The sequence below is a fragment of the Grammomys surdaster genome, unplaced genomic scaffold (assembly GCF_004785775.1).
Source record: "Grammomys surdaster isolate TR1022 unplaced genomic scaffold, NIH_TR_1.0 125934, whole genome shotgun sequence".
In the NCBI taxonomy this organism is placed as follows: Eukaryota; Metazoa; Chordata; class Mammalia; order Rodentia; family Muridae; genus Grammomys; species Grammomys surdaster.
In genome coordinates, this window is record NW_021620757.1 from 2,319,947 (window position 1) to 2,342,992 (window position 23,046).

The window sequence follows — 23,046 nt, forward strand, 5'->3', positions numbered from 1 at the left end:
ATCGATGAGGGCCATTGGGATGGTTCAAGGTCTAGGGAAGGAGTGGTGCAAGCAAAAACCAACCAACCAACCAACCATCCAACCAACCAACCAACCAACCAACCAACCAACCAACCAACCAACCATCCAACCAACCAACCAACCAACCAACCAACCAACCAACCATCCAACCAACCAACCAACCAACCAACCAACCAACCAACCAACCAAAAAAACAAAAAACCAAATCAAAACCAAATCAAAACCAGAAGGAAAACAACAACAACAACAACAACAACAAAACCCATTTGTATTCTGTACCATTTTCTCTTCTTTCAGCTCCTTCCACGGGGGAAATAAAAACCTATTATTTTTTGTATTATATAGATATTTTAAAAAAAAACTATAACATGTTACAGGCTACACAGACAAGACCAGGGATCCCGACCTTGCTCGTTCAAGTTACATACTGTTCAGGGGTTTGAGATCTTGGCTCCCATGGACAATTTGATTTATGTAATGTCAAGCTGTTTTTTTGTTTGCTTGTGTTTGAGACACATTCTCAATATGTTGTCCAAGCTGGCTTCTAACTCATAATCCATTTGCCTCAGTCTCCTGAGTACTGGGTTTACAGGCATGCATCTCCACATCTGGCTTTTGGAGTAAATATTAATTGTGCACATTCTCTCTTAGAGGCAGTCTCGTACGAACACTAGTTTATAAACTCACCCTATTGGTAGGAAAAAGTCTAGTTTTTGTTTATCTCTTTACTCTCTTTGTTATTGCTTTGGGCAAGCTGCAAGGAGACACGTGGCCTCTACTTTCACACAATTATTTAGTGATGAGCAGAATCACAGTTCCATTGGAAAAAAGTCAAGACTTGTCTTGAGGAAAACAGGCTACATCAAAAAATGTTGACTGTAATAGAATATCTGGTGCCACCGATGCTGACAGAGACCACTGCTCTGAGGATACAGTGCCAGGGGAGCAAGGAGAAATCTTTGCAAATGGCCCAGGAGCTTGAGTAGAATTTTTTCTTGAAAGTGTTATGCTGACAATGTTGGTAAGTGATGGGGCATCCGATGGCAGACGTACTTAGTCACGTCTGCTCTTAACTATAGCAGGCATTGAAGGCTGGTTCTACGTCTTGGATTCCTCTTGCCCTGTCTGGATGACGACTTGGGTAACAGACCTTGTGCTCAGTTCTGAAGATATCCATATTCAGAGACATATCCCACAACATAGACACCCAACCCACCCATATAATACCATGAGAAGCTTCACAGAAACAGATAAGGTCTCAGGGGTGAGGTGGGGATCAGAGCACTAGAACCTAAATTTAAATTCCCTCACCCCCACAACTTACTAGCTTTGTTGATCTTACCAGGTTTCTAAACTGAGACCCCAAGTCTCAGTTTCCCTTGCTATGAAATTTAGTGGTTTTGAAGATTATATGACAAAATCTGTTCCAGATTTTGGTAGCATGGTTGACCCATCTGATTAGTCAACAGTTGTTATTCATTTTGTCTTCTAGTTGTCATGTTTCAGAACCTGGAGCAGAGGGAGGGGGACTGCAAAGAGACATGTTCTCTCTTCTGATGAGGAAGCCGTCTTTGAGTTCATTTCAGTTTTTATGTTCTTTATGAGTGACATCCAGGTCTGGCCCAACTCCTCTCATCTCATATTTGCACAGAGTCTAGAGTACATCAATCTGTGGATGGCTGGAAGAATGAAGCACAGGGATGTTTGGTGTACCAGGAATTCAAGGCTGTTATAATTTTTAATGTTCCCGCAGGTCAGTCCTGGAGAGATTTAGCGTGGGCCTTTGGCTTTCAAAGACACTGTGGAGGTCCTTTTCTCTTTCTTTGTCCTGTTTCCCCTAAATGGTAAGATGGGACTAGGCTCTCTCCCCACCCAAGTCTGCTCTCAGCCCCTTTCTGTTGTATAGCATCTGTGTTCGGCCTTGATTTTCCTGTGCTTTGTGTCATAAGCAACTGTTTGTATCAACTGGTGAAGACGAAAATCGAGCCAGGTGCTGACAGCCCAGTGAGGACTTTGTCAGGGGCAAGATCATGCCATGTGCACAGGAAGCAACTTCCTTTCCTCATTTTAGTGATCCTTGGGATTATGAATCCCTTGAAAAGGGAGAGAGTCAGAACACAGCATTTTGAGTGGTAGTTCACAAAGGGCATCATGGATAAAAATTAATCTGGCCACCCCAAAAGAGTCATTCTCTCTCCTGTACTATCCCACTTGGCTTCCTTAGTAAACCCTCATTTTAGCTGCTTTGCTGCAGAAATCCTTGGCCTTGGTGAGCATAGTTGTGGCTTCCAGATCCTTCTTTCTTAGGGAGAAGCAGCAATATAAAAATTTGGGTTTCTCTACCTGGAAGTGTACTAGCCTTGCCAGATATTAAGACAGAGGTTTGTTTTCTATACTGTCTGACCTCAGATAGATATCAACAGAGCTAGAAACACCTGGATCCCTTTGTTTTATAGATGATAAAACACAAGGGGGTGAATATTCTTCCAAGGCCCTTATAACAGCTTCAAGTGGCTGAGCTGCGTCAAAAGCCTCAGTGAGCTTCTTTGTGCTTCTCCATTGCTATGCCTGTTGGAACATAGTCAGGGTTCCCAGGGGGGTAGAACAAGCTGATCTTTCTAATTTTGTTCTGTTCCAAACTAAACAAATAAACAAACAAACGAAGAAAACAACAAAAGCAAAGCCACATTCTTACTTGTTCTTAATCTACTCATAAACTCTAATGGCTGGCTTTAGTGTTGACTATCTAACATAATTTACTTAATTAGCTAATAGCTAACAATAGAAAGTAGTTTTCTCTGCCCTTTTCTAAAGCATATCCCTTCAACTACAAAGGAGTTATCATTGATATTGAAGTGACCTTGCCATCCAAAGGTAAATTATAGGGCATATTCTCCTCTGTCAAATATCCTATGCTTCTTTAAGAGTAAAATGCAGGGGGGAAGAAGGACATTGTGAGAGAAAATGGGTGAAAGAGACTGTGGCCACTGGATCTGACTTTGGCTTTGAGCACGGCCCTTTCCCATCCACATGATGTTGATCAATTAACCTCCTTAAGCCTCTGCTTCTTCAGCCGTAAAACTGGCCCAGTAGTTGTTTTGTAGTTACTATAAAGACTGGATGGGATGACACTCATGTGAAGCTCATAGTACCTTACCTGCAACTGGATAGTCTTCCATGGAAGTCTGTTATTGTTGTAATGCAAACTTATGGATATAAATTAGAAACTTTATAGGTTTCTGAAGAAGAAAATGAAATCTGCTTCAATCCTCAGTCTGAGAGTAAAACCACTTACTGTGCTAGCATGCTATCTGTCTTAGTTAGGGTTTCTCTTGCTGCAACAAAACACCATGACCAAAAAGCAAATTGGGGAGCAAAGGGTTTATTAGCTTACACTTCCACATCGCTGTTCATCATTCATCATTGATGGAAGTCAGGACAGGAACTTAATTAAGCAGGGCAGAATCCTGGAGGCAGAATTTGATGCAAAGGCCATATAAGGGTGCTGCTTTGTGGCTTGCACCTCATGGCTTGCATTGCCAGGTTTCTTATAGAACCCAGGATCACCAACCCAAGGATGGCATCACCTACCACATGCTAGACCTTCTGCCATTGATCACTAATTGAGAAAGTGCCGTATAGCTGGATTTTACGGAGGCATTTTCTCAACAGGCTCCTTCCTCTCTGGTGACTCTATCTTGTGTCAAGTTGACATACAAAACCAGTCAGTATAACTGACCCCTTGTCAACTTGACATACAAACACATCACTATTAAGTTACAACCCTTGCTTTCTTATTCATCCCTAAGATATCACATTAAAAACATAAATAACTTTAAAAGTCCCATAGTCTTTACAAATTCAAACACATTAAAATCTCAGTCCATTTAAAATAGCCAATCTCTTTTTTAAAATTCAGAATCTTTCAATTGTGGGCTCCAGTAAAACACTTCCTTACTTCAAGGGGGAAAAATCTGGGGTGTAGTCACAATCAAATCAAGGTGAAACTAAATTTCCACTGTCTATTGTTTGGGATTCACTCATGATCTGGTCTCCTCCAAAGGGCTTGGGCCATTTCTCTGGCTCTTCCTTCTGCAGCACACACAGCTTGTCTTATAGACTCTAGCTGGCTCCAATCCACTGCTGCTACTCTTCTTGGAGGTCATCCCAAGATGACCCTGCATCTCTGAAATGTTGGGGTCTTCTGCTGCAACTGGGCAGCATTTTTACCAATAGCCTCTCATGGGCTCTTTTCATGATGTCAAGCCTCAGCTTCTTTGCATGACTGCTTCAGTCCTGGGCCTTCAACTGCTACTGAGGCTACACCTTCATCAATGGCCTCTCCTGGCCTCTTACAGTGCAAAGCCTCAGCTGTTCTCCATGACCCTCTTTGTGACTTCAAAACCACCTGGATGACTCTTACACATTACCAACTGCCAGCATGAGGTACAACCTTGGTGCTTCTGGAACGAAGCTTCTCTGTGATTTCAGGACAGACTTCCCACACCTAGTGCTGACATGGTGCAGGAGGAGCTGAGAGTACTACATCTTCACCTCAAGGCTGCTAGCAGAATACTGGTTCCTAGGTAGCTAGGACAAGGGTATTAAAGCCCACACCGACAAGGTCACACTTACTCCAATAAGGCCACACCTCCCAACAGTGCCATTCCCTGGGTCAAGCATATACAAAACATCACAATCACTAATTAAAAAATGTCTTACAGCTGGATCTTATGGAGTCATTTTCTCAATTAGGGTCCTTCCTCTCTGATGATTCTAGCTTGTGTCAAGTCACGAAACTAGCCAATTCACTATCCTAAAGTATATCCAGTTCAGTAAACCATTTTTTTTAATTCAGCATTCTTTTGTAAACAAGTACTCCCTCCCCAGTTTTCAAAAATGTATTTTGGGGGTAGTGTTGTATAACCTTATTATACCTAGAACTAAAGAGCATGTTATCCTCATCTTCAAATTAACGAAATATCTGAAAAAATAGGTTTTTTAATATATGAAATTGTTCCATACACATAAAATAATCTAACCTCTTTCCCATTGCTGAGATTTAATTTGTTTTTCTTGCCTTCCTTTTCTATGCTTTAAAAAAAAACTTCTGTTCCTTTATAAACTTGTTGGTATACGAATCCTGTCTAAGCCTTTAATCATCTTTTATGATAGATTCCTTGATGTAAATTTTTTAAATTATGTTTTCTTGATCTTGAGAATTCTGTACATGTACATTCAATGACACATGATCATATACATCCTCCATTTTCCTCTTCCAACTGCCTCTATATCTCCCTAACATGTCCTGTTTACATGCACACACACACACACACACACACACACACTGGTAACCCCACTAAGTCCAATTAGTTTAGTCTACATATACATGGGTGTGACATACCAGTGAGAACATCCTCAAAAAGAATGATTCTCCCTCACCCAGCAGCTGCGTATAGACAAAAGCATAGGGCCTAGAGAGCATCTCCTTCATCTGTTGGCTTCCATTGTGAATGTACTACATACAGCACACTCCTCTAGTTGACCTCTCTTGTTCTGACTTCTTCCTCTAACCTATTGTCCAGGTAGCTTCCAGCATAACCTTCCTTCTATATTGTCCAAAGGTTGCCACTCCCACTGACAATCACATCAAGCAGCCCTAATGACCATTCATAGTACAGACACTGGTTATATCATTCTTCGTGTACTCAAACAGACTTACATGATGTTAGCTCAGTGAACCTACTCCTTTCCTGACTCATTACTTTCTTTGTTGCTTCTCTGGGTCTCTCTACCGAAGTTTACCTAACCATTCTTATCCCTAATATCCCTTATATTCCTGATAAGGCCTGTAATGATGCCTCCTGCCCCCATTAGCCACACTGAAATCTCATCCTTGGTGAATATCTCATGCATGTTCTTCCCTTTAGAATGCTTGCTTCATACTAAAATGTCTTCTTTGGTTCTATATCACTCCTTTTGTCTAATCTGTACAGATAACATGTTTCCAGAGGGCAGGAGTGAAGCTGCCCACATGTGTCTATCATACCAAGACAGAGTGCTTTATGCACAGTAGATGCTCACGTGTTCCAAGACAGGGTCTAAGTCCACAGACACAGCTCTCCTCTGGCAGCCCGTGCGTGGGAGCAGCACAGCTGCCTGGATTTATTGCTTTTCCCAGGAGAGGCAATTATAAAGCTTTATCTTACCCCCTTGGCTTTCAGCCAGTGGCTCTGTACCTAATCTCTAATTTTCTTTTAGTTTAAAGGGATGTTCATTTTACCCAGCCAAAGAAATAAGATGACAGTAATAATGTAAATTGTGACTACATATTGAAAGCCTACTATGTGCTAGGCACTGTACTTTACCCACAGGGTCTTATTTGTTAACCTGCATGAGAATTTTATAAAACAGGATGGTAACTTTTATGGAAGAGAAGATGACAGGCTAGAAAAGGTCAAAACACCCTACACCAGAGTTATGGATGTAGTAGTCGGTTACAAGCAGGATTGACAGTTAAGTCTTCATCAGTCAGCCTAAGTCCTCAGCACCATGCTGTAAATGAGGACTTCAAGTCAGGGTGTTAAGAGACTCTGGCTCAGTTTTCTTGGGGTCCCAGATGCCCAGGCTTTTGCAATGCAGGGAAGTGCACGCCTCAGTTGCACTTTAGCTGTACTTAGCCTCTGGTTCCCTTTTATTTGTGGCAGTGCCTAGGAGAACTCAGAGAAATTGAATCCTCTGTTTGGGTTTCAGTACTCTTTGTAAGAAGAAAATAGCTTTTAAGACTCCAAATACTGTTGATTCTGCACAGACTCTATGCTTGCTTCTGAAGTCTCCAAGCTGCCAGACCTATTACTGTACCGGTAGCCAAAGTGTGCCCTGGATATTAATTTGTAGGAAGTCTGATTCTCTGCTATACTACGTAGGTCATCTACTTGCTGAGTAAAGGCCAGTAAAAGTAAGTATAATATCTGTCAAGATTAAGACAGTCTCAGTAGGAATCCAAACCAGTTATATTGGGGTAGGAGACTCCAGTGTAATATGTGGAAGATACAATAAACTTGAGCTATCCCATAGAAAAGATACATAATCCAGGTATTTTATTTCCAAGCAAGCAGGTTTTGAGCTATTCTAACTTACATCCCAGCCATATGTCCTTTGTTACTTGCTGTTGCTCTTGGTCTCATGCTCACGGTCCATGTCTTCTCATGGCAGCTTCTTCCTCTAGTTTGGTCCTTTCTTTTCTCCTTTTCTCTCCCTGTGAACCATAATTAGGTAACAGAAAACCGACCTACCTCTACCTATTACCCAACCATAGGCTTTAGCCTTTTATTGACAAATTAACTTGGGGAGTCAGGTTACATAGCATCACTTGGTGTATGTGAGGATTTCCATGTCAGGGACAACCAGATCTTGGGGGCCAGTACTTAGCATTTGAATACAGAACAACCTCCTACATTTCCCCTCTTTTGTCTAACTAAAAAGGGGCTTTTCCTTACTACAGTGATATTTTTAAAGAACCCTAGAAAACACCATTTTAGCATAGTGCTTGAAGAAAAGTAGTTAATAAACACCAACTGAGTAAAAGAATGAATGAATTCAGGAATAGAATATTGAATAAATGATGCTTTGGATTTTCATCCATGGCAACCACTGTAGAATAATAGGGTAAATGGGATTTTAAAAGAAATTATTAATGGAATCAACTTGAGCATTACTCTCTCTGGGGGTCTCTTTCATAGTGCTAACAGCTATTGTTGAGAATTGTGGTAAGTCCAAGATTTTACCAACCACCAAATCTAAAATCTTGCTTGCTACAGTTTCAAAGATGCTGGAAGAGACATGAAAGGTTTGTGTCCAATACAAGGACTTTATTACTCATGGCAAGGCAGAATATGGAAGATAGCATATTTACATATATTTCCCTTGCAAATAGCCAGAGGGACGCCTGCATGCACAATGAGCTGTACTAAGTGAGAGGGACTCCAGGCTTTAGAGTACCTGAATTTAAAATGGACAGTAAGTATGCTTAGAATTTCCTCTGGAAGAAGCCACTTATGCTATTTTTCCAGGCTGTTAGTTCTATTGATGTCCTTGAGAAGATACGCTGAAACAAAGGTAGCTAGTGTCTTGCTCGAAAGACATATAGGATGCATGAAAGCCCTTAAAAATTGTCTTTCAGCATCACCTCATAGACAAGGAAAGAGAGAAAGAAAGAAAAAAAGAAAGAAAGAAAGAAAGAAAGGAAGGAAGGAAGGAAGAAAGAAAGAAAGAAAGAAAGAAAGAAAGAAAGAAAGAAAGAGAAAAGAACCTTGAAGGCTCTAACACATTTTATCAGTTGGGTCAGTAAATGCTACCCTTTAGCAACAGTGGCTGTCAGGTCTCAGTGCCTTATACCTGGGGTCTGATTTGTTGATAATGACACATATTCCTGTGGAATAAGCTGAAGACTCTGGTCCAGATCTTCATCTCTCTGGACTGCAGGCTGGAGGAGGAGGCACCACTGTATGATTCATTGCTATGGCAGAGAGTCCATGAGTGCGCAAACTATAATGCTGGCTCTTCAAAATGCTGCTCACATTTCATACTTCAGATCAAGTCTTGGACTAAAAGAAAAGCTTGGGATGTTTGGTTGGCAGGTATCTTGAATTACTGTCACATGAATACAAAGTCCCTGCACAGGGCTAGCACATTAAAATGGCCACTGTCCTTTTCTCTTCTACTCCTAGAGCCTTTGTTTGCATAGAATGGGAAGTCTGTCTGGGTCTTTGGTCTAGAGATGTCTCATGGAAGTTATGGATGCTGATTGTCCTCTGTCAGTGTCAAGAAGATCTTCAGAATTCCAACCCCACAACAATGTGTCCAAGTTTGCAAATTAAGTTAATCAATACGAATTGTTACTACAAATTCAAGATTGTAAGCCTGTGGGTCAACATTTAGAAAAAGAAGAAACACAGAATTTCTCCCACTCCACAATTACTGCAGGGAGATAATAAGTAGATTGAGAAAGATGTTGATTTATTTTTATTCATGATACAATGCAGTCACAGATTCAACGGCTGAAATGTTTCCTGCCTTGCACTGGTCATTATATCTGACTAGAAATCAGTTCAGGCCAATAGAACACGATCAGCATTACTGATCATCACGGGCTTTCCGATTCACAGTTTTAAAAAAGGCTGGGCAGTTCTTTAATTCATTCTCTCTCTCTCTCTCTCTCTCTCTCTCTCTCTCTCTCTCTCTCTCTCTTTCTCTCTCTCTCTCTCTCCACCCCCACACCATTTTCCAGATACTGTATTGAGAATCTGAGTATAAAGGTTGAAGTAAAACTGACAAAGCTCTGGCTGCAAGACACTTAGAATCTAGCAGATTTAAACTATGTAACAGTCCAGACCAAAAAACGACCCCTTATTCATCCCAGGAGGTTGAAGCCAGAGCTACCTGAAGTGTTCACATTCTGTAAGTGTCTGCAACCTTGTGTGACTTATTTTTCTCTCACTAACCCATGAAGGTAGTGACAGGAACCATGGGTTTAGTCCTTTGTTGTCAAGATTCAGAAGATTATCTAGTGCATTCTTGAGTGGCAGAGAAGCTAGGTTAGAGCTCAGGTTCTGTACCCATTTTATAGCTTCATTAATATGTAGACTTTATTGAAAATAGTTTCTTTTCAGCTGGGCGGTGGTGGTGCACGCCTTTAATCCCAGCACTTGGGAGGCAGAGGCAGGCAGATTTCTGAGTTCGAGGCCAGCCTGGTCTACAGAGTGAGTTCCAGGACAGCCAGAGCTACACAGAGAAACCTTGTATCAAAAAACCAAAAAAAAGAAAAGAAAAGAAAAGAAAAGAAAAGAAAAGAAAAGAAAAGAAAAGAAAATAGTTTCTTTTCACATCCTGTATCCCACTTACAGTTTTCCCTGCCTCTACCCTTCCCAGTTTCCACAAGTCTTTAAGCTTTCTATTGTTTCTGGTGTTGATATCCCAGCTTTAATTTGTGGTGGTCAGACAGGAGGCAGTGTTTTATTTCAATTCTCTTTTATCTGTTGAGACTAGCTTTGTGTTTGAGTATGTGGTCAATTTTGGAGAAAGTTCCATGAGAAGAAATGTGCTGAGAAGAAGGTATATTCCTCTGTGTTTAGGTGAAATGTTCTGTGGTCTACTTAGTTAGCTCCTGGATGTCTCTGTTTAACTTTTGTCTATTATAGATCACCTGTCTATTAGTGAAAGCTGGGTTTTGAAATCTCCTACTATCACTTTTTGAGAGTCATGATGTGATTTAAACTGCAGTAGTGTTTCCTTTAGGAACTTGCGGGCCCTTATTTTTGGTACATAGTACCAAAGCAAAGTTCTCTTGGTGATTTTTCTTTTGATGCACATGTAGTGCCCTTCCCTACCTCTTCTGATTAGTTTAGTTTGAAGTCTATTTTATCAGATAGTAAAACAACTATACCAGCTTTCTTCTTAAGTGCATTTGCTGAGAATATCTTTCTATCTTTTTATACTTAGGTGTTGTCTATCCTTGATGTTAAGTTGTGTTTCTTGGATGCAACTAAACAATGGATTCTCCTTTCACACCTATTCTCTTAGCATGTGTCTTTCTATTGAGGAATTAAGACCATTGATGCTGAGAGAGATCAATGATTGGTGTTAATTGACTCCAACCATTTTGTTGTTATTGTGTTGTTCTTATTGTGTTGTTGTTGTTGTTGGTGGTGGTGGTGGTGTGTTCCCTTTTCTGATTCGTTGGTCTGGGATAATTTATTTCTTGTTATTTCTTGTTGTGGTTAATCTCTTCAGGTTGAAGTTTTCTTTCTAGAGTTTACTTAGGGCTGTATTTGTAGGTAGATACTGCTTAAATTTGGCTTTATTGTGGAATGTCTTATTATATCTAGGGTGATTGAAAGTTTTGCTGGGTACAGTAGTCTGGTCTGGCATCTGTGGTCTCTTATAGTTTGTAGAACATCTGTCCAGGCCCTTTAGACTTTTAGGGTCTCCATTGAGAAGTCAGATATTTCAGATATTATTTCAATAGGTCTGCCTTTTATGTTACTTGGTCTTTTTTCCTGGTAGCTTATAGTATTCTGTCTTTTTCTGTACATTTAGTGCACTGATTGTTATGCTGAGTGAAATTTCTTTTCTGGTCTAGTCTATGTGGTGTTCTGTATGTTTCTTTTACCTTGATAGGCATCTCCTTTTTTAAGTTAGGGATATTTTCTTCTATGACTTTGACCTGAGTTCCTTTTCCTTCATCTATTCCTATTTTTTTTAGTTTGGTCTTTTCACAGTGTCCCAGATTTCCTGGATGTTTTATGCCAGATTTTTTTTTTTTAGATTCAATTTTTTTTTATAGCTGAGGTATACATTTCTACCATTATGTTTCTAATGCCTGAGATTCTATCTTCTATCTCTTGTATTCTGTCAGTAAGGCTTGCCTCTAAGGTTCTGTTGGAGTTGCTAAATTTTTTGTTTCTTTATTTCTCTCAGTTTGGGTTTTCTTTATTAATTCTATTTCTACTTTCAGATCCTGAACTGTTTTATTCATTTCCTTCCATTAGTCATGTTTACACACACACACACACACACACACACACACACACACACACAGAGAGAGAGAGAGAGAGAGAGAGAGAGAGAGAGAGAGAGAGAGAGAGGGAGAGAGAGAGAGAGAGAGAGAGAGAGAGAGAGAGAGAGAGATTGATTTATTTAAGGAATTTAACTTAATGGGTTGATGTCTTTAAGGGATTGACTTATTCATTTCTTCTTTAAGTACCTCTATCATATTCATAAGCACTATAAGATCCTTGCCTTGTGCTTCAGTTATGTTGCATTTCTCAGAGCCTATTGTGGTAGTGTTGCTGGGCTTGAGTGCAGACATATTGTCCTGGCTATTGTTGATTGTGTTTTTATGCTGACATCTAGATATCTGGGCTTGGGATGATTGCAATTCTAGGTGGTGATACCTGGTCTTGTGTTTGTTGTGTTGTTGTCTTGTTCTTTGGTTTCTGTTGCCTACTCCTGTTCTTAGGAGGCTGTGGTGGCTGTGTGTTTCTTGGTAGGTAATTCTTCAGTGATCCATGTGTAGCCACAGGGGGTTCCAGGTTGGATGTGTTTTTAGGTTTTATATACTGACACCTGGGAATGGGGATGGGCTTGGGGAAATTGCTGAGGGTCTACATGAGGGAGGAATCTGGGTGTGTCACCAGGATCTGCTTAGTCCTCTGGGGATGGGGATAGAGAGTGAAGAGAAGCTGTAGTAGGTAGTCTTCATTAGAGTTCAGGATGAAACTAGAGGATTGTGTTTGGAGAAGAGGAGGGAAAGTAAGACCTTCTCTGGCAGGCTTGACTGGTGGGTTCCCAGGTGCCTGCTTGGGGTAGGAAATGAAATAGATAGAGGGAGAATGCAGATTGAAAGAGAAGATCTGTGTGATTCATTGGAGATCATGGCATAGAGAAAAGGAAGGCTGACTGAAGCATGCCATCTGCTATAGAGCTGGTGATGAGACTGGAGGATTGGATTTGGAGGAGAGGAAGGAGAGATTAAGATCTGTAGTTAACTTACCTGCCTCTCTGGTTGTCATGATCGGTGGGTTCCCAGAGCATTAACATAGGGACACTTCTGCTAACCTGTACCTCATTTTCAAACCTTTGTTTGAAGTCTGAGGGGCCTCCATCTCTAGGCTGTATACTTCTTAGTTAATATTCTGTACTAATGAATGAATTATTAAACAAATTGGTTGTATGCCAGTTTGGCTCCAGACACTGAAAACTGTCCACCTGTACCACAAGTTCCACTGTTCATATAACTGTTGGTGAGTATAGTAATGATACTCAACACTTTGCAGAAGAAGAAATCAAGAAACCCAGAGGACCAGACACTGTCTTGCTATTTCAAAGAGCCAATGCCAGCATTGCATCAATCCATTTCTAAGCCAGGATGCTTCTCAGAGTCATGAAGCCTCCGCCCCTGCGAACTGCTGGCAGCTCTGGCCAGAGACTAGTCAAGCTTATAACCACGGCTCTTGCCAGACCAGACATCCCTAAATCCCCCTGCAATAACATTGGGTTATGAAATCCAGGCAGCTCATATAAACTTACTTGTTTTGAGAACACCTGCCTTTCCTCGCTGCAGCAGTGCACCTTGTGGGCTTCTCACCTTTTCTAATGAATTCCACAAACACTGTCTAAGTGGCTTCAGTGTGGCAGGACCTGGAAGCTGACACAGTGAGTCCGAGATAGCTCCCTCCAAGGCTGAAAAGTGAGAATAGGAGAGAAACTTAGATATACAGCAAGTATAGCTCAAATAGGCTTAGGGTTGTGGACAATAAAACCTGACAAATGAACTGTGAGAGCAAGGAAGAGCAAGAACCCAGCTTTGGCTGGAAGCTTGGAGGAAATGTGATTTTTCAGGTTGAAGGGGAAGCACAAGCACCCTGTGCTGGTCTTGGTGTGAGGGATGCGAGTGGGAGAGAAGTATCTGTGTGAAGGAGTCATGTCATGCAGGCAGAAGATGACATTCTTGCTTCTGGAGACTTGTTTCTTAGGGGAGACATTATTCCCCCACAGAACTTACAAAGCCTCATTTTCACAGAGCCTCTGGGGTGAAGTAGGAGAACAGCTGGCAGGAGGCAGTTGCATCCAGGGAAGGGAAAGGGGGCTTGCCTCAAAGGTTAGCTGAGAAGAAAGGTTGCTGGGGACACTTGGGAAGTCTTAACTGAAAGAAAACCATCTGGTGTTTAGGACCAAACAAACTGTTTTCTATCTTTTCCAGGCTTCTGGGCGCAGTTGTCTGATGTCCATTCCCCACGGGCTTTGTGAGCCTGACTGGTGGTAGCTCCCTGGTCTGTGACAAGTTGTAACTCATGCTTGAAGCTGCATGGCCCCCAGCTTCTGCACCTTTATAGTGATGTCCCCACAGTGAGTTGATGACAGCTGTGTCTTAATGCCACCCCCAGGGGATCTCAACTGCCTCTGTGTGAGTATCCCCCTGCAGAAGAAATATGGTAGGTTTTTAATCCTGGGCACACACATCTGGGAAAAAATGATCCAAATGTTAATCCATCTGGAGAAAGAACTCATCCACATCTTCTGCTGCCTGTATCTTCTGTTTTTCATCTCTGAATCTTTAAATCTCATTATGAAGCCCCCTGCAAGCCTGTCTCCTACCCTTCAGGCGGCCTTTTAAATGCTTCTTTATGCTTGGTCTCCTTATGCTCCTCATGAACAGATCTCTTTTTGTCTGCATGTGACACAGCTCTTTCAACAGCTAAGAAAGCCCCACTACACCCCCGTGAGGAAGGAAGCCATCATAACTGGCTTTCCTCACACCTGAGAGGAGATGAAGGAATGATGGCTTCTTTGTACTGGTCCCAGCTTCTGTGACCATGCAAAAACAAAAAGGACAGGCACTACAATCTACCACACTTAGCTGTGTGCACAGGGAATAGACTCAAGGATTTAAAAGTAGACTTTGAATATTTGTTCCTATACATTTCTTTATATATGCTGTTATTTATCAATGGATAGATGAATAAATAACAGAGAAAATGTTCTTTATTTATGACCTATGCCTGGAACTTCCAGCTGCTTCAGAATGAATACACCTCATAGTCCTCAATGGTCTCTTCCGCTCTACATCTTCATCTCTCAGACACTACATGAAGCCTGCTTGTCCATATTATTGTCACAGTTTACTCTCTGTTTATTTCTGCTGTTTTCTCCTATGCCATCTCCAGGCAACTCTTAGAATGAGTTTTTTCCCTGAAGGACATGCTTTGGTTTGACTCTATTTAAAATCCTTTTCTTACAGGACTCCTTAGCCTAACATAAAGTTTTAGTACTCATGGACAAGTATATCTGTCCAACCCCATTTCTACTTCATACTTTATAACCAGTGATGTTGAACTACTTCTTATTCCATGCATAGTCACTGTTACACCTTTGCATGTTTCACACACTAGCATGACCCTACTGTGAGGGGATATCCTACTGATCATCACAATAAGCTCGAGTAGTCTCCATTCCAAACCTCAGATGAGCTGACTTCTTGCTCTACTGTGTCATCTTGTGTTTCCATTGGATTTCTTTTGGATGATACAGTAGACAGTTCTGACTTATTTATATACCCTTCTAATCCTGAATTAAGTCCTAGGCAGAGAATGTATCTCATTTATGTTGGCACAATCAGTACCAAGGACAGTGCTAGTCATCCAATGCCATTTGATGCATTAATAACATCAACTTATCTGTGTCAACACTCATATATAAGGAAACTGAGGCTGAGGATCATTCTGGGCTCATGCTGTTAATTGAAACAGCAATGGAATGCCTGTTTCAAGACTTGTTTCTAGGCCATTACACTCCTCATGTTCTTAAAACCAAGACATCCAGAAAACAGTGTTGGGAGAGAGTTTATGTTCATTTACATGTTTCAGATAATGTTCATTTATAAAGTCAATAGACAGTTTTGAGCAGTGAGTATAAACCAGGCAGTTCTCTAGATGCTGTGTTATAAAAAGAACACAAGAAAAATATGCATTTTTCCAAATAAATGTTCTGTATGAACAAACATACATAAAACAGATTTTAAAAATGGGTAAATTAAAGATGAAGAGAGCAGGCAGGAGCCCACAGGGTAGAATCCTATAAGCCATCAGCAGCCAGATTTTATTCCAACGAGCAATGAAAAGTTATTGGTGCCTCTCAGAGAGGGAGCTGGATGGCTATATGGAGCAGATTCTGGAACACAGTGAATGAGGGGCGTAAGTTAAGCTACTGCAGCATGTCTAGAGATTTTTGACAGTGACTGAGACACATGGACATGAAAGGAAGCGGTGGTATTCACCAACACGCTGATAGATTTGTTGTAGTTAGGTTTGACTGCCTTGGGGAAATGGGGTAAAACCATTGCTGTCATTTGTCTGTTTTTCAATATCCATCTGGGGTCTGAGAGAATATATGTAACTATATATTGAGAATATACCAAGCTCATCTTTCTGGGTCATTGAGATTCCAATGCTCAGTTGCTCTTGCCCCACAAAACTTTATTATATAAGCAATATGATTGTTGCCTTTTAGGGATCAAACATTTACTTGTATGTCCTAAGGGCAAGAATGGGACAATATGGTCTTGATTTAGGCTAGCCTAGCTTTGAACATGATTTTGCAGGATTTGTCAAGTGGACAACAAGAGTTTGGGATTAAAAGCGACATCCATTCTACCCTTTGATTCATGTCCCTTACTAGCTGTGTGACTTTGGCAAAAGATTTTAATCTCTCTGAAACCCAGTCCTGTTATTTGTAAAAAGATACACACATCTTAGAGCTGATGTGAAACTTAGTGGCATGAATTGTCACTAATTGATGTTTCCCTCCAAGAGGGAAGTTGGGGACAAGTCAGAAAGAACTTCTTCCTGTATCTTCTGATACTAGTTTGGACCTTGATATGATTATATCCCAGCCAGAAGAATCTTCATGTTCATAGATTAGGGGTTGGCTAGTTTGAGAGACAAAAATGTTTTCTCTTTGTGCAACTTTGTGGAAAAAAGTAAGAAGCACAAAATAAGTCTTGCTTTTGGTTTTCTTTTAAAGTCTCAGGTATCCTAGGCTGGTCTTAAACTTGATCCATAGTCAAGCATAATCTTGTTCTTCTGATCCTTCTGCTTCTACCTCCTGAGTGCTGGGGTTATAGGGATGTGTTAACATCTGGTTTATGTGCTGTGGTGGATCAAGTCCAAGGATTTTTCTTTTTTTTCCTTTTTTTTTTTTTTTGCATGCTTGGTAAGCACTCTGCTAACTTAGCTACATCCCAATCTTACAAGTAATTCAGCTAGTAGTTTGCATTTTTTTCATGTTTCTAGTGAGGATGACAGCAGAGTAGAATTATGTTGGCATGAAGAAACACCCGTCTTTAATGTATGCTGTGGTAACCCCTGGAGGGTCTAGAGATGAGGTAGAAGCTATGAGAGGAGATCCCTGTTAGGCTCCTTCTCTTACTGGCTTTCACATCAGTGTGTAATCTTGAATTGATAAGTATAGAAAAGCACCTTTGTGGCACATGCCATCTCTCTTGACACAAGTGGTTCCAGGGATAAATCGAAGCTCAGAGGTTGGGTCCTTGGCAGGTATGAAAGGAATGAAAAGGAATTTCTGCCCTTCTATGTACTTCAGCTTTTTGGATAATGACAGAGGAATCCAGATCATGAATCACACAATGGCTCAACTTTGATTGATTGGTAGTTGATTTCTGAGTACGGAAACTAAGTGTCCCTTCACTGAGGAGGAACCGTGTAGTTGTTTGATAATATCTGCTGTGAGCTGGCAGGCTTGACCATCTCTGATATGTAGATTCAGGAGAGCTCTCTGAGTTGGCAGGGGTTAAATGTTATATCCATCTGGAGGCCTAAGGGCAGCAGGTGAGGATAATAGCATTCTCCTAGGGTACCACCTTCTGATGATGGGTAAAATGCATTGTGTAAATCAAATGCTTTGATTTTCATTATTTTATTTAATTTTTTAAAAAAATTGTGTCTCTGTGTTGTCTGTGCATGAGTTTGTGTACATGAGTGCAATGCTTTCAGAGGCCAGAAGAAAATACGAGATTTTCTGGAGCTGGAGTTACAGGCAGTTATGAACTACCCAGTGTGGGTTCTGGGAACCAAACTCAGTCTTCTGGAAGAGCAGGAAGTGCTATTAAATGCTCAGACATCTTTTTAGCCCTTATGTATTTATTTTTTTGACCGCTAAGTTATTAGTATAATTGTCAAAAGACATCATGCCTAGATCTCTGCTTTGTCACAAGGACCTGACAGAGAGGGGTCCCTAAGAACAGTGGGGACAATGGGCTCACACAGAAGACAAACACACCCACTTCTCTTCCTATTGCTAGCTTTGGGTGAGCCAAGTGCGATCCTCCAGGTCACATTTCACTCTTTGTTCAGCTCCACCCTTCCCAGAAAGCTGCTACTTCCAATGATCTTCTACTGGTCATTTCAAAGCTTAATTCCACTATGAAAAAAATACAAAATACAAAATGCATAGTGAGTGTGAGCTGAGTCTTATGCTGAGTATTTACCAAATACCTCTGTGTCTTTCATCTCACAGTAGTCCTAATATGTAAGTTCTCTTTCCACCATCTGGCAGATGCAAAAATTGCAAAAAGCAAAGTCTCAAAAGTGGCTTCAATACAGCAACTGGCGTGTTCTATGCTCTCAGCTTGCCCCCTGTCAGTGGCGTAGTGGGTGAGGGATGTGTGTACATTCATGTGTGAGTGTGTATGCCCATATATGTGCTGTGTGTGGAGGCCAGAGGACAAATGTGTGTGTCATTCCTAAGGTGCCATCTGTAGTTTGCAGTCTCTCCCTCTCCCTGTCTCTCCCTCCCTCCCCCCCTCCCTCCCTCCCTCCCTCCCTCCCTCCCTCCCTCCCTCTCTCTCTCTCTCTCTCTCTCTCTCTCTCTTTCTCTCTCTCTCCCTCCCACTCTTCCTCTTTCCTGGACCTGGAGAGTGTTGAGTAGGCTAGTCTGGCAGGCCAGTGAGCCACAAGGCTAAATCTATTTCCACTATGGCAATATTGTGATTAAATTGTGTAATCGTGACTATTTTTTACATGGATTCTGGAATTGATCTCAGGTCTTCATGCTTTTCATAGCAAGCACTTTACCAACAGAGCTACAGTTGCTCTTTTCCAGGATGCTGCTACTGCCAACACTATTATTTAACCACTGGGGGATAATGGTTTTGACAGAGCTGCTGGTAAGGAGTGGGCTCCAGAGGACTGAACCTGGGTGGATACTGCCTACCAGCACCCCAGCAGCATGGGAGAGGGCAGAGATGCTGTGTGCTTTCTGAGGAGGGAAGGGAACAGTTTCATTTCACAACATGGACACTGTGAATCAAGGTGCCTACAGCACCTTCTGTGTTGTCCTTAGGAGATTAAGAGTCTGAAAAACGTTGGGTTCAGGGGACCCTTCTGGGCCTCCTTTCTGGGCCTCTGCATTAAGCAAAAGATTTGTTCTATGGCTTGTTTCTTTCTTTCTTTGTTTTGTTGTTGGTGTTTTGTCTTTAATAAAAGTTTTCGAAGCACTGCATGGAGTATTAGCAATATAACTTTTATTAAGTTTGAATGGGAATTACATAGATAAATCACCAAGCAAGGTATCCTTGTGTGTGTGTGTGTGTCTATGTGTGTAGAGCGATGAGGGGTGCCAAGGAGCTCCATATTTAATATGGTGTCAATCTGAATAGTTTTAGAGGCCTCCTGAATATTCTGTAATTATATTATCTTTACTTCTTGTGTAGTTTTAGTTTTATTATTCAATTGATACAATGCTCACTGCTAATAAGAATAAACAAATGATTTAATTCATCTATTAAAAAAAAAGAAGTTTTTCCTTGAAGCAGCCCAAAATGTTGTAAATGCCTGACACAGGCATGCCCCAGACAATCTTTAGCACAATTACATCTGAATAGCTTGAAAACAAGGTACTCTTTCTTTATACCTTCTGTCTGACTGTGGTGGCAGAGAGCACAGAGGGGGTTTGCATGCAAAGTCTAGGCTGGACACTAGATTTTGTGTATCTAAATAGCAATGCTTTACCAGCATTATTCTCTGCTGGATTCACTGTGTAGACTAAAGCCTGGGGATTTTCCCATGAACTAGTGAGAAAGCAGATGAGATGGAGACCCTCCAGCCTCACTGATAAGGGAGAGGACACAATGCCACAGGCTACCTTGACTCTTCTGTCTGCTTGGATCTGGAGGCTAAGTTCTTTGACACAGGAAAATGGCAGTGTATTGAAAAGCTGGGTTGTGCCAGGGTTGAATTGTAGCTGTGCTGTTTATCATATGACCCAAGGCATGTTCCCTCACTTTTTGTGTAAAAACATAAAGAATGACATCACCTGCCTTCCAGCACTGCTGTGAATGAAGGGGGACTGGAAAGCACTTAGCACAGCATTTACTCGGGGAGTGTTTATGCAATGTTGGCTATTATTTTTAAAATGTGCTTAATGAATGTGTGGCGAATGAATGAAGAATATTTGTTCTGATCACAAGATGCTTCGGGCAACCTTTTCGATTTTCAGTTATACCAGCAATAAGGCCTAACGAAGTGCCAGTCTTGCCCAGGGACCTTGTAACTTCTGACTGTCAGCAGCTAAGATGCCTGCAAGTCTTCCATTTTAACAGGGTGTCTGCATTCTGCAATGCCAGCAGTTGGGGTCTCTTATGGGAGCACAAGAGGAAGTGGAATTAGGACTGGGCTGGGGGTGGAGATGGCTCTGTAGGCCCTTCTGTAGCTATAGAAAGCTAATGTTTCTGGGACTTTCTCTGGCACTTCACACTTAGAACAACCTCAATCTGTAGGCACAGTTATGATTATTATTCTCACTTTACAGATGTTACACCAGGTACCCAGAGATTGCCTAGGATGCTCCCAGAAACCCCACAGTTTGTTACTTACAGAACTGGGTTGAGTGCAGCAGGCAGGTTCCAGCATTTTCCTACTGACCACTGTGCTCTGTCAAGAGTCTGAGGCTACCCCAAACAGGATTATGCTGAGTCAGGATACAAACTGTGAGGAAGACATTGACCCTCTGCTCTACAGAAAACAGTTCAGAGCTGAGTATGGTGGTATACTCCTGTAATCCCCACAGAGGGAAGAGCATTATGAGTTTGAATGAGAACCTGTCAAGGACAGGAAGGAGGGAAGGAAAGAAGGAAGGGAGGGAGAGAGGAAGGAAGGGAGGGGGAAGGGAGGAAAGAAAAGGAGCTATAGAGGGAATGGGGGAGGGAGAAAGAAAGGAGAAAGAAGCCCTGTTGCTTAGACACACACACACACAGACACACACACAGACACACACACACACACACACACACACACACACATATATATATATATATGCACTGAATGAACTATCCAACTGGCTTCTAGCATGAACCAATCTCTCTCTCTCTCTCTCTCTCTCTCTCTCTCTCTCTCTCTCTCTCTCTCTCACACACACACACACACACACACACACACACACACACACACACATGCACACAACTGTTTGTGGACATTTTTAAACCTTTCACTGGATTAGATAGGCACAAGGAGAACGAGGAACAACTAAATTAAGGGATTCTGAAGACAAGAGAGGAAACAGATATCCAAATGGTTTGTGCTTGCTGGAAGGGAGTTTTCACAGATTCATCTTTTTTCCATTTACCCTCAAACATATTTTAGATTTGCCAGACTGAGCTGACGATAAGAGTCCCAGTCCTCTGTAGCGTGTCAGCTTTCCTTGGGGGACCTCTCTCTGCTTTGGCCAAGGAGCGCTGGCAGTCAGAGATGGTAATGGGCAGCCACATTACTTCAGGTTGTGCTGTAAGTCTTCACCTGCCCACTCTTTTCTCTCCAGGGACTACCGAACTGTGTAAGTTAGATGGGCTGTGAGAAGGGCTTTGGCGATTAGAGAAGCTGACACCGGGGCTATTGCTCTATTTTCAGTAGTTCCAGTCCTGTTGGAGCTCTGAAGCTCTCTATTCAGTGATGTTCCCACCAAGACATCCTGTTCACGAGATGCCTAAGAGTAGCGCTGACTTAATGGAAATCAGTGGTGACTACAATCCTTGCTTCTCAAGATGAAATCGAAATTGGGTTTACAATGGAGGAGTTAGAGAAGGGACTGAAGGAGTTGAAGGAAAGAATTCCATAGAAAAATAATAATATCAACCAACCAGACCCCCTCAGAGCTCCCAGGGACTAAACCATCTACCAAAGGGTACATAAACATGGAGAGACCCATGGCTCCAGCCGCATATGCAGCAGAGAATGGTCTTGTTGGGCATCAATGGGAGGAGAGGCCCTTGGTCCTGTGAAGGCTCGATACCCCAGTGTAGGGGAACTTGAAGGCAGGGAGGCAGGAATGGGTAGGTGGGTGGGGGAACACCCTCATAGAAGTGGGGGAGGGGAGATGGAACAGGGAGTTTGGGGAGGGGACCCGGAAAGGGGATAACATTTTAAATGTAAATAAAGAAAATATCCAATAAAAAATAAAAAAAATAAAATGAAACTTGTTCCCACAAACAAACAAACAAACAAACAAACACAAATAAAAAGAAAGAAAGAAAGAAAGAAAGAAAGAAAGAAAGAAAGAGAGAGAGAAAGAGTGTAGAAAAGAGGTTGACCATTCCAGTGAGCCTCCCTCTCAGCTTCCCTCTTTCTCTGGAGAGCGGCTGGTCCATTTGTCTTTCTTCTTCTTTCTTCTGCTAGTTACATAGGGATAGTTGAAGTATACACAGGATCTGTAGATGCTTCTAAAGGGCTGGGCCCAACATTTACACAACTCTAGTCTCACCTGGAAACGGAGTCCTAATGACAGTGAAAAGATTTTGAAAAGTAGCATAGTTAGATAGGGTGGATTTGGCAGTCAGACTTCTTAGGTTCAGAGCAATGGGTTCTTTTTTTTTTTTTTTGGTTTTTCGAGACAAGGTTTCTCTGTGTAGCCCTGGCTGTCCTGGAACTCACTCTGTAGACCAGGCTGGCCTCGAACTCAGAAATCTGCCTGCCTCTGCCTCCCAAGTGCTGGGATTAAAGGCGTGCACCACCACTGCCCTGCGAGCAATGGGTCCTTACTGGCTGTGTAATGGGGGTGGAGCTTTCTTCCTCTCTCTCCACCTCAGTTTTTCTGTTGAGACTTGAATTAATACACACGGCGCACCTTATACAGCTCCTGCTCCATCTTTTGCAATCAGCATTAGCTATTACTTTGTCTTGCCTCTCCCCGAAAAAGTGAATTCCAGAGCACCCTAAGTGATGAACGGCCGTCTTCCTGACAAGTATCTTTTTGTGGGAGCCAAGTAGAACAGAGTGACATCAGAAATTTAAAAAGGGAATTGATGGAGACAAACAACAGAGAGAAGAGGCCACAACCTCTCTGCCATCCTCAAGTGCTTGGTACCAGGTCCTGCATAATGGAAAGCGTGAGGCTGTGTCTCACACCGACTAGAAAGGACAAACAAGACTGGTTTGTAGTTTATATAACAGTTTCACT